Here is a 13,926-nt window from a genome sequence, read left to right as displayed (position 1 = left end):
TGCCACTCTGACTGCCACTGACTCACTGTCTGTGACTGACTGGAACTGTGACTCTGCCCTCCAGTCCGCGGCGGCGATCTAAATACTTTTGGCTGAGAGGGCGTTGGCGGAGCATTGCTTCCGAGTCTGTCTTTGGCCTCTCTCTTGATGGGCGCGCTTACTGCAGCGCCTGCTATTGATCTTCTCGTGACCTCCTTGCCAACAGGTGTCCTGGCGGCAGCTTACGCTAGCATGGGCATGTAAACGGGGCACTTCCACAAAAAGTAATTTGCATTGGATACACAAAAACAGAGAAGTTAGGCGATCATATAATTTTTGTAACTCATACAATGCAGCTGATATTATGTAACGATATAAACACACAATGGCCTAACACTGAATGATGTGTGCTTCTAATTATGTACAAAAAACACCAAACAAACAAAAAGACAATGACAAGTCGTCGGCTACCAGTTTCTCTCTTACACATTTATGTTTCTTTCTCTACCAGCACTACCAATACTCCCAGTAATCCTACAGTTTACTACGTCATTTATGTAGTATATCAAAATTACCGAACCTTACTTTCGGCAGAGATTGAATAACCAACGAAAGGATAACGTTCCACGAGTTGGAACATGGAGTTTCAGAAGTTTGAACGTGGCAGGGAAGCTAGAACATCTGAAAACGTAAATGATGAGGCTCAATCTAGATACAGTGGGGTCAGTGAAGTGAAATGGAAAAAGGACAAAGGTTTCTGGTCAAACGAGTATAGGGTAATATCAACAGCATTAGAAAATGGTATAACAGGAGTGGTATTCGTTATGAATGGGAATGTAGGGCAGAGAGTGAGCTACTCTGAACAGTCCATAGGTAGCACTGTTCTCATCAGTTTCAAAAGTAAACTAATGCCGACAAGTTAGTTCACATACCATGCTTGCTGGCGTCGCAAGTAGACGATGAAGAGATAGGGAAAGTATGTGGATATTGCATGCGTAGTTCAGTATCTAAAGGGAGATGAAAATCTAATAATCGTGGGGGATTGGGAAGCAGTTGTAGTGAGGCATAGAAGAAAAAGTTACGGAAGAACAATGGCTAGGCAGTAAGAATGAGAGAGGAAAAAGGCTATTTGAGTTCTGCAATAAATTTCAGATGGTAGCACCAAATACAGTACTATGTTCAAGAATCACAAGAGGAGGAGCTATACTTGGGAAAGACCCAGGAACACGGGACGATTCCTTCTGGATTACATCGTGGTCCAACAGAGATCCCGAAATCAAATATTTGATTGTAAGGCGTACCCAGAAGCAGATATACTATTAGATCATATTTTAGTAGTGATGAAAATAAGACTGAAGCTTAAAAGAACCATACGGAAGAAGAAAAATTGTTCAAATGGCTCTGAGCACTATGGGACTTAACATCTTAGGTCATCAGTCCCCAAGAACTTAGAACTACTAGAACCTAACTAACCTAAGGACATCACACACATCCATGCCCGAGGCAGGATTCGAACCCGCGACTGTAGCAGTCCTACGGTTCCAGACTGCAGCGCCCAGAACCGCACGGCCACCGCGGCTGGCCATACGGAAGAATCAGGAGGTGGGGCACTGAAGTACTGAGGAAGTATGAGACATGTTGAAGTGTACTGAAGATGTGGGTGCTGGGATAAGGAATACCGCAGTAGGATGTTAAGCTGAAGAGGAGTGTACATTTCTAAAAATAATATTCACGGACGTTGAACAGTCAGACATAGGTAGAAAGCAGGTAACTCCTAAGTATCCTTGGGACACCTTTAACTGATCGACGAATGCAGGAAATACCAAAATGCTCAGGGGAAGACAGCAATACAACAATGTAAATCACATAGGAATGAAATAAATAGAGAGTCCAGGACAGCCAAGTCCAAATAGCTTCAAGAAAGTTGTGAAGAAACCGAGAGAGAAACGATTGTCGGGAGGACTGATTCAGCGCACAGAGGAGTCAAAAGAATGTTCGGTGAAATTAAAAAATGTTAAAATTAAGAGTACAATGGGGATTCCATTGTTAAGTACATAGGAAAGAGCGGATAGATGGAAAGAGTACAATCGAAGCCTAAGTCAGGGGGAGCATTTGTGTTAAGACTTGATACAAGAATAAACTGATGTCGATAAAGAAGGTATAAGCGGTCCACTATTCAAGTCTGAATTTGAAACAGCTCTTGAGACCAAATAAAGCAGAAGGGGTAGATAATACTGCAGGAGATTTCTAAAATAATGGGAGGGGGGAGGGGGAATACCAACTAAATTACTGTTTTAGTTGGCGTGTGTAATCTATGAGATACGTGATGTACCATCGGACTTTTGGAAAAATATCATCCAAACAATTCCAAAGAGAGCAAGTGCAGACAAATGCAAAAACTATCTCACAATTAATTTAACATTTCATGCATCCAAGCCGCTGGCAAGAATAATATACAGAAGAGATGAAAAGGAAATTTTGGATGTGATAGATGACGATCAGTTTGCGTTTGGAAAGGGTAAAGGCACCCATAGAGGCACTGATAATGGAAGCAAGACTGAAAAAAAATCCAGATACACTCATAGGAATTATTGTTGAAGAAAACACATTCGACATTGTGAAATGGTGCAAGATGTTCGAAACTCTTAGAAAAGTAGGGTGAATCATAGGGAAGGACGGGTGAAATATAATATGTGCAAGACCGAAGAGTGAACAATAAGACTGGACGATCAAGAACGAAGTGCTCGGATTGTAACGGCTGTAAAAAACGATTACACTCTTTCGGCCCTACTGTCCAATCTGCACATAGAAGAACCTATGACGGAAATAAGATTAGAATTAAAATTCACAGTCAAAGGGTACCAATGATAAGATTCGTTGACAGCATTGCTATCATCCGTGAAAGTGAAGAAGAATTACAGTATCTGTTGAGCGGAATGAACAGTCTGATGAGTATAGAATGTGGACTGAGAGTAAACCAGAAAAAGACAAAAGTAATGAGAAGTAGCAGAAAGGAGAATACCGAGAAACTGAACATCGAAATTGATGACCACGAAGTAGATGAAATTAAAGCATTTTGCTGCCTTGGAAGCAAAATAATGCTTGTCGGACGAGGCATGGAGGACATCAAAAACAGATTAGTACAGGCAACGAGGGCAGTCCTGTCCAAGAGAAGTCTACTGATTTCAAACATAGTCCTTAGTTTGAGGAAGACACACGTTTTGGGCATATCATTGTACGGCAGTGAATCATGAACAGTGGGAAAATCGAAACAGAAGGGGATCGAAGCGACGGAGATGGGGTGCTGAAAAATAATGTTCAAAAGCAGTTGGACTAGAAAGATAACGACCGTTTTTGACGTGTCGCAGAACAATTCAATAACTTTTCGTCTTTTAAAACCAGGCACTGAGGAACTGTGAGCTGCAAAGGAATTGTCAGAATGGGACGGACATCAGTAGATGTGGTGCACTCGTACAGACAAACAAATGATTTGATTCGAATTTCAGACAAATTGGATGATTTATTGCAGAGAAAGAACTTCACAAATAAAGCAAATCGATATCGAGTACTTCAGTTCTGGCCGTTACGCAAGGAGTTATTTGGCTTGGCACTGATGGATGTGGTTGTCCTCCTGACGGATATTGTACCAAATTCTGTCCAAATTGGCGTTTTATATCGTCGAAATCTCGAAATGGTTGGGAAGGCACAGCCCAAAATTCTCCAAATGTTCTTAAGTGGGGAGAAATCTGGGCACCTTACAGGGCAACGTAGAGTTAGGCAAGAATGAAGAGAAGTAATAGAGACACTCGCCATATGCGAGCGGGCATTATCTTGTTGAAACGTAAGCCCAGGACAGCGTGTCATGGAGGCTAACAACACGAGCCATAGAATATCGCCGACGTACAACTGTACTGTAATGGTGCCGTGAATGACAACCAAAGGGGCCCTGATACGAAATTAAATGGTACCCCAGACTATAGATGGAGGCTGTCAGGCCGTTTGGCGGGGGAAAGGCAGAGTGGGTTCCCACCGCTGTCCAGGGCGTCTCTAGACACGCCTTCGCTTGCCATTAAGGCTCAGTTCGAAGCGGGACTCATCACTGAACACAATTCGACTTCAGTCAATGGTATTCATGGCTACAAGTGCCCGACAACGCTGCGAATGAGCTTGTTGGTTTGAGGAGGCCAATGGCAGTCAGCCCTTTTCTGTGAGCAGCCAATTGATGGTCCTTGTGGTCACTGAAGCACCTGTTGCACATCGAACCGATAAGAATGATGAACCTCGGGCTGTATTCCTCTGAGGATTGCTCGATCCTCACTGTTGGTGTATCTCTAGGTGGACCGCTTCTTTCTTGGCACTGTGTTTGGCCATAGTTCACGCATTCCTGCCAACATCGCCTAATAGTGGTATTGCTCCTATTACAATGTCGAACGATTCGCCGATTGCTCCAACCGGTTTCTTCGTATTTTGTTTACTCGCCTGTCTGCGAGACACAGTTTTTGTCCAACTGAGTGCACGGAATGAAATTCACAACGACTTTATGCCCCGGTGTAACCACGTTTACTATGCTTGCCAACTGCATGGTGAAAGTGCGCTGCAGCATCATCCATCGGCCGCCAAAGGTTACAATTTTTATTTTGTCTATACAGGTGTGAATATCAGTTTCTGGTCCATTTAGATAATTCCTGCGTGGTGCTTCGTTTTCTGTCTGACAGTGTATTTTCAAGGAATTTGTTTAATGTAATATTTTTTTTTACTTTTTACGGAACTTCAATAAATAACGTTACTCTTTTTATTGATTTCTTGAAGCCTTAAGCTGCCATTTTCTTTATTTCCTGTGCGATTGTACAATTTTGGTCTTAGGATTTTTTCAGTTATATAAAACGGAAGTTTTATACATAGGATACATTAGTGATACTTGTGATTTTGATGTAGGGACAAATCATATATATATATATATATATATATATATATATATATATATATATATATATATATATATATATACTAGGAGCATAAAAACTTACTTTATGGATGATGTTTTGGTATCAGATTATGTCATATACGTCGTTGCTCCTATGACATCATGTTAGGCTTATAAATTTGTTCGAGGTGTTCACGCTGGTTTAGGAGCACGTTACTTTCGTGCAATTGTTGCAAAGCTCTTTTATATAACGAACCACAGAAAAATAAAGTTCTTGTATGGCCGTATCTAGGTAGTATTTCCGACTAAATTACTCGATGTTTCAAGGATACAAGATTATACACCAGTTACAGAACCACTACCAATCTAAATCGATAGTTGAGATACATACCACGTAAATCAGAGCCGTTTTGACAATCAGTAATCTACAAAATTAACTGTGAAGAATGGCCAAAATTTGATATTGGACAAACAGGAAGAAAATTTAATACATGATTAAAAGAACGCATGACAATAAGCGACAGAAACCAATCCACATTTGCTGCACACTTAAAAGACACCAGCCACAAAATACCTATTATAGACGGATCAATTCAAATATTGCATAAGCTACAGAAAGGAAAAGTCATGGATGTAATGCAAGAAATTGATTTCTACGTACATCTAAAACATTAGTCAGACAAAGTTTCAAATGAACAAAACGACCTGCGAAATGGGAATTTCCTAGACAACTTTCTACCAGTTTCAGGGCGAAGCGTTAAAGAAGCATAGAATGTAAAATTATCGCTACACTCATTAATAAATACGACTGTAATGCGAAATATCACGCAACCATAAAGCAGTTTTTACTGGTCTCTCATGGTTCTCAGTACTATTTCATTAGAATACTGTGATAAATGAGGTATTATAAAATCTTTGTCCTAACTATTCAAAAATGCAGTGCTCCTACAATACCAGAACAAATATTTAAAGTTATTTTAAAGGAGTTACATACAGTCATATTTACACCAATGATGAACGATAATTAAATATAACAGCAGGTTAAGTAGAAAAATTCTGTAACATAATCATAATCGTCCTAGTGTTAAGTACGTTAAATATAAGAGCTTTGCAACAACTGCTCGGAAGTAAAGTGCTCCTAAAATAGTGTGAACACCTCGAACTAATTTACGAGCATAACATGATGTCATAGGAGAAAGGACGTATATGACATAATCTGTTATCAGAAAATCATCCATAAAGTAAGTTATAATGCGCCAAGTATATCTACAGATATAACTTGATCCTACATCAAAATCACAAGTGTCACTAATGTATCCAACGTATGAAACTTTGGCGGCCACTGTGGCAGACCGGTTCTAGGCGCTTCAGTTCGGAACCGCGCTGCTGCTATGGTCGCAGGTTCGAATCCTGCCTCGGTCATGGATGTGTGTGGTGTCCTTAGGATAGTTAGGTTTAAGTAGTTCTAAGCCTAGGGGACTGATGACCTCAGATGTTAAGTCCCATAGTGCTCACATCCATTTGTATGAAACTTCCGTTTTAGATACTTGAAAACGGCTTAGGCCGAAATTGTAGAATCGTACCGGAGTTAAAGGAAGTGGCAGCTGAAGGCTTCAAGAAATCATTCAAAACAATTCTTCGCAGCTGCAGACCCTATCGCAATGAAAATTATAGCGTTACTCTTTGCTTTGCCGTTAATCTACTGATATTAAGTTTCTGCCTCGCCAATGTTCATTACGTGGCCCTTACTTCATACTGAACAAATAATGCTCTTCTTCCAAAATGATCGCCTTCCAATGCTCAACTACAGTCCACAAGATCAGTAGCTGACTTTTGACATTATCTCGATGATGGAAAGACCATTATTAGTCAGAAGCGTTCCATTCAATATCCCATTGTTTATCCCCACTGTTGCTCTTGACCGGCATATGTGGACTACTTTTTTTTTATAGATTTCTTAATTACGATCAGTATTACACAGTATTATATCGTGCTGTCACTTTAGATATTTACAGTTATATTTATTTCTAAAGAGAACGAGGTTTCTACGTAGAAAATGTTCAGTTATTGTTTTTGCCGTAGCACGTTGCTTCCAACCCCTTCTGTAAAGTTAGAACAATTTTGAATGATATGCATAATTGATTTTTTTAAATTGACTGGTAATTAAAACTAGTTTGGATTGTAAATCTTACATCTAAACCGTATGTTCTATTCTATGGTCAGACAGGCCGTATTACACTTTCCTGGTCAGTTTAGATTAGATTAGATTAATACTTGTTCCACAGATCATGAATACGACACTTGGTGATGATGTGGAACGTGTCAGGTTAATAAAAGGTGTCTATACAAGATATTACATTGCACATAATACTACACGAGACTTAATATTTAATTTTTTTGGTGAGGGTTGAGGAAATTACCCATTTACTATATCCGAAAATTCATGTAATGAGTAGAAGGAGTTGCCATTAAGAAATTCTTTTAATTTCCTTTTAAATTCTACATGGCTAACTGGCAGACTTTTGATGCTATTAGATAAGTGACTAAAGACTTTTGTGGCAGCATAATTTACCCCCTTCTGAACCAAAGTTAGATGTAACCTTGAGTAGTGAAGATCATCCTTTCTCCTAGTGTTGTAGCCATGTACACTGCTATTACTTTTGAATTTGTTTGGATTGGTTCAAATGGCTCTGAGTACTATTGGACTTAACTTCTGAGGTCATCTGTCCCCTAGAACTTAGAACTAAAGAAACCTAACTAAACTAAGGACATCACACACATCCATGCCCGAGGCAGGATTCGAACCTGCGACCGTAGCGGTCGCGCGGTTCCAGGCTGTAGCGCCTAGAACCGCTCCGCCACTCCGGCCGGCTCGTTTGCATTGTTAATAACAAGTTTCATAAATGAATATATATATATATATATATATATATATATATATATATATATATATATTGTGAGGCTACAGCGAAGATCTCTAGCTCTTTAAATGTCTTCAGGATGATCTTGGATGAGCTCCAGCTATTATTCTGATCACACGCTTTTGTGCAATGAACACTCTTTTACTCATTGACGAGTTACCCCAGAATATGATGCAAAACGAAAGCAGAGGATGAAAATAGGCGTGGTAAGCTAATTTACTGAGATGTATGTCAGCAAAATTTGCAATGGCTCTAATAGCATAAGAAGATGAACTCAAACGTTTCAGCAGATCTTCAGAGTGTTTTTTACATTTCAACCCCGCATCAATGCATACACCTAGAAATTCTGAATATTCTACCTTAGCAACCGATTTCTGATCAAAATCTATATTTATTAATGGTGTCATTCCATTTACTGTGTGGAACTGTTTATGCTGTGTTTTGTCAAAGTTTAATGAGAGCCCATTTGCAGAGAACCACTTAATGATTTTCTGAAAAACATCGTTTACAATTTCACAAGTTAGTTCTTGACTGTTGGGTGTAATAGCTATACTTGATCATCGGCAGTACAGTTTCTGTGTGTTAATTCCAAAATCAAAGTCTGTACGTCAGGTACCATAACTTGTTAAAAGTTAAAACTGTAGTCAGCAGGGTTTGAAAGGTTTTTTAAAAAAATTAAAATTCGTTTTCGTGTCATAGAGGCAATTTTCAAGTGGTACTACGAGAACGTAAAATCATTAGTAAGATTATCGTGGCCGATGTACTTCACAACAGCTGAATGTCACTCTGGCTCATACTGACCAGAAATGACACAAATTTTAATTATTGATTTAAGCTCAGTAAGTTGACCATGGTTTTAAACTTTAACAGATTGTACAACAGATGTGTACTGATAATCATTTACGTAAGCAGTTCATGATAATATTTCCCGACAGAAAAACAACATAATTACTTAGTTTTCTTTTTCCTTGCCTCCACGGAATTGCTATAATTGCAAGTGGCGCAAGTAATGACCGTGACTCATAGTAAAGCTAGTTAACTTTTTTCACAATATTGGGATATTTATAGAAGCATTTTGCCTGAGAGAATAGTTTCATATCTATAATAATGAAGGTGTAAATCTCCTGTGCGTGTTTTCATATGGAACACAAGTGCAAAAAGCAAACTTCTGAATGTTGGCTATTGAAACTCGAATATTTAGAGGATCACTCCGTAATCTAGATACTGTAACGCTGAAGAGATTAATAATATATCGATCCTTTTGTAATCAAGAAAACAGTCTTTGCGACGCCATAAAATGCGGGAAAGAAATTGCGTCAAAAACATAGAATGCAGTTGGCTTTCATTGCGGCTCGAGTAGAGTAAGTATGTCTTACAGAGTTCACTTTACTGAGTCGTAAGAGGAAACTAAAGTGGAGAAGCCAGTCAAGCCACTTTATACAAACACGAAGATTTAAAAGTAGGATTACCGTACACGGTAGTCACATAATCTTCGTATTTCAGAAATTTTATTGTAAGAAATGTGTCTTAACCAGACAGAACGACCTCTGACACTGTCCATTAGAATTACTGAGCTGATTTTCCCTTACTTTAAAATTAACTGCAAAAAAGTCGGATTAATCTCCTACCGGAATCTCAGAAAAATAAATGTCAGTCATAAGCCCAAGGCTTTTATAAGCGCTACGAGAAGTAGAGTTGACATAAAATAAGCGGGTAACGGTGCCCGCGATCTAATGCCCCACCCACGTCAAAGCGATCGCACACGGAATGTTGAGGTCTGAGGACTGTGCTACCGAGTCTGATTCACGAGCCGCGTGGTTCATAAACATTTATAATTTATGAATATCGCTTCTGCTGCAGAACTACTTTGCTCGTGCTTAACGCATCTGACACATCGAACTATTAAAACTTTGTAAGCTAAACTTACAGTTCGCTTCCGTAGCTCTGGCTGACGTAAAACTTGCGAGACGAGGACAAGTTAGTGGTCCTGGCTATTAGGACAGCGGGCACAGTTACGTCCAAATAGATGTCTACTTCATAAACAACGACAAAATGGACTTGGTCTCTCACCTGCGATCTAAGGCTATTATAGTAACCTGTGTGCGCCTGGTTGAACGTAATCAAACCTGTAGATTCTTGTCGTGAGAGGAAACAAACGTCTACAATATGCAGCATTGTATCTAGATGATATTCATGCACAGATTCTCATTCAGAGGCTCCGTCGCTTATGTAACGCTCTTCCCTTTAGTTTCCCAGAGATCAAGTATTACTCAACAACTGCAGGACTCATGACTCTCAAATGGATAAAATACCAAGTGATCTGTGGCGTAGTTTTTAAGCTGTCGAACAGCGATATAATGGCACTAATACCATTGTTGTAGGCTACCGTTCCCATTCACTAACTCCTGTGTTCGATTGTGCCTAAGACGAGAGAGAGTCAAAGTAATTCTACAAATTTTATCGTGTTTCTATTTCCACTAACAGGATAAAAATTTTGCAAGCCTTTTTCGTATCTGTTCGTTAGTAGAGCTTCTCCAGTTTGTTTTTTCGCTGTCCAAGTAATTTTTCATGTTTTACTGCAGCACGTTTCAAATTTTTTTGTGGTTATGCTTCAGCTTTATTCCCATGGTCCACCTTTTGTTAGCATACAGTGCTATACTTCGGACGCAAGGTTTCAAAAACATCTTATTCACTTCCCCGAAACTATTTACAACCACCAAAGCTCTTTTGCTGCAGAAATGTTTCGTCTTCAATGCCTGAAAAACTCCTCCTGAACTTTCAGCTATTTCATGTAGCTTTTCGTGTTATTTTTACTTTCTGTGTTTGTATTCACCACTCTTGAAGTCCAGAGTCTTTATTATAACTGCTACACTTCCACTAAATTTGCATTTATTTCGTTTATACTTCAGTCATATTCTGTATTACATGTACTGTTAATTTCAGTCAACAGTTTGTTTAAATTTATTGAACTATCGGCCGAATGCCTGTGCAAGATCATTGAAAAATAATGTTGTTGTATAACATAAATAAATAAATACATGCGTTTTGTATTGTAGACAACTGCCTTAAATAGGTGTTAATTACTTCCTTCCAAACCAACATCTACAGTATTCTTCGCAAGTTATTGTATGCATGAAGGAGAGAACTTCAACCAATACTGTCGATTTTATTTCCTATTGCTCTCGAGTATTACGTGAAGGGAAAATCTGTGTCTATACGTCTCAGTAGGTCCCCACCCTCTCTAATATTTCTTTCATGATACATACGCTGAAAACTAAATCCTCTTTCACCCGAGGGTTGTCATTCAATTTCCTCCAGCAATTGTAATACACTTTCCTAAGTTCTGTACCCGACTGTCACTACCCTTGCAGCGCGATTGTGAATAGGGAATATTAGGGCCGAACGGCGAGCCTAAAACTTGGAGAACATTTTTGAGGGCTTAATCAAGGAAAAAAGTTTATAAAAATCAGGAACCGGTCATTCAAACATTTTTATAATAAAATTTGTAAATGAGGGTAACATAAAGTAATATAATTCATTGTTATATCAATAGACTAAGAAAGTGTGTTTAAGTCCGTTACGGTACGGAATGGACGCCGTCTTCTTTTTCTTTTACTTTTTTTTTTAAGTTCTTCGATGACTTATCTTACAAATAAGCTGGATTTCTTCGATCTCACTATAAGTGCAAGCACACAGTGCTTACTCTTCTGACATGCAGTCCAACCCTCAGTTGAAGTGGAATACAATTCCTTTCAATATATTCATTCCGCATCTTCATCGTCTCAGAATGTTTCTTTTCCTTTTGTCATCTTCTTCTTTGACCTTTTCCTTTCTCTTTCTTCTTCTCCTTTCGAGCTAGCAGCCTGATCGTTCTATTCTCTTTCGCTTCCTTTGTTTCCAGGGATTTTTTAACCGCATCTTGTGCTTCACTGTTGCAGGGGGATGATGTGAGAATAGCTATTTTAGTTCTCTTTCTAGTCGCTGTTTTCTGCTTTGGTGGAACTCCGGTTATCGACGTAACATTTTTCCGGGCTAAAAGTAGGGAAGCTTGATGCAGTGAATAGCTTAATAATCAGGAATCAAAGTACACTGAGATTTAGTTTACAGCTCTACACTTTGTTATCTGGCACTACATTTTATTTGTACGAGTTGAGAAGGTAGGGTCCGCCTCCGTAGGGTAGCGGTAACGTTACCGCCTAGCACGCAGGGGTCCCGGTTTCGATTCGCGGCAGGGGACTGGGTGTTGTGTGTCTTTCATCATCATCATCATCATGGACTCGCAAGTCACCGAAGTGGCGTCAACTAAAAAGGACTTGCAATACGGCGGCCGAACTCCCCCGAGTGTGGCCTTCCGGCCAACAATGCCATGCGATCATTTCATTTCCAACGAGGTGGGTCTGAGGAGTCAAAAAGAGCATTAGTGGCTAGATTTACTGAACTTCGGACCGAAGTATTTTCAGTGGTAGTGGCTACTGCCTCAGTCGGAATACCAGTCGTTGCAGCCAGTAGGAAGTCATCGCCTGAGAAGAAATACCAGTTTTCTCGGATCCTTTCGTTGCAATTACCATGTTCGTAGCATACACAGAAGCTTGTCTGAACTAGTACGAGATTTGCCACAAAGTTACGACTTTATCAGGGGTCGAGCTAAACCTTCTTACTTGGCCTTCATAATAAAAGTTCAATTCTTTCATAAATGCTACATCCAGGGGCTGAAGTTACGCGAACAACGTGGCCTGAAGCACTGTAAAATAACGCCGTTGCTCCGAGCTAGTTCGATCACCTCGCAAGTTTTTCGTACGGCAGGCATGACCATCAGGGAGCAGCAAAACAGGATTCTAATTCATGAGTTTCGGCCCAACTTCCTGGTGGCAAACCAGATTCGAATTCTTGCTGTTTCCTTTGCCTAAGATACATCAACATCAGAAGCATGAATCTTCCGTCCGCTGAACAACAAATTTCAGCTGTTACTGTATTTCCCAGTTCTACAGATGCGAGCATTCCAGTTAGACGCTGTTCTCTATTTGTAATAATTTTAGAGTGCTATTTCGGTACGACAGTTATACCGGTGTCGTCACAGTTGAAAATTCCTTCTTCACTTCTTTCGTCGGTAACTTCATTTTAGTAAAGAAAACTGTGATACTGCAGCTTTACTGAACCCCATTACACGCGCCACGGATGTGGCTTCTGGTTTAATTCCGTTTCATTGTTGAGCGTATATGCGGGATGTAGGCATCTGTTTCATTCTGCGAGTTGATATGTCAGCCTGCGCAGTTTCTTCATAACTATGCCAAAAAGTAACTTTTGCAGAACCTTACGATATTTAAGTTCTAACTCTTGCTCCTTATTGAAAAGCCATTGACATTTTGCGCAAGTTTCTTCAACTGTTGAAAGGGAATTATACTTTTCCTTTTTTAGAAAAAGTTTTAAAGTTGTCAATTGTTTCGGTGCTTTTTGGTGAGTCATCGTTTTATTAATTATCGATTCAACAGCTTGTTCCATGCCATTTCTACACCTACATCCACACTCCGCAAGCCACCTGACGTTGTGTGGCGGAGGGTATTTTGAGTACCTCTTTCGGTTCTCCCTTCTATTCCAGTCTCGTATTGATCGTGGAGTAAAAAAATAGATACTGCCTACAGGAAAATTAAAGAGGCCTTTGGAGAAAAGAGGACCACTTGTATAAATATTAAGAGCTCAGATGGGAACCCAGTTCAAAGCAAAGAAGGGAAAGCAGAAAGGTGGAAGGAGTATATAGAGGGTCTATACAAGGGCGATGTACTTGAGGACAATATTATGTAAATGGAAGAGGATACAGATGAAGATGAAATGGGAGATACGATACTGCGTGAACAGTTTGACAGAGCACTAAAAGACCTGAGTCGACACAAGGAACCCGGAGTAGAGAACATTCTATTGGAATTACTGACGGCCTTGGGAGAGCCAGTCATGACAAAACTCTACCATCTGGTGAGCAAGATGTATGAGATAGGCGAAATACCCTCATACTTCAAGAAGAATATAATAATTCCAATCCCAAAGAAATCAGGTGTTGACAGATGTGAAAATTACCGAAAAATCAGTTTAATAAGTCACAGCTGCAAA

The sequence above is a fragment of the Schistocerca gregaria genome, chromosome 3 (assembly GCF_023897955.1).
Source record: "Schistocerca gregaria isolate iqSchGreg1 chromosome 3, iqSchGreg1.2, whole genome shotgun sequence".
NCBI lineage: Eukaryota > Metazoa > Arthropoda > Insecta > Orthoptera > Acrididae > Schistocerca > Schistocerca gregaria.
This window is presented reverse-complemented; position numbering follows the sequence as displayed.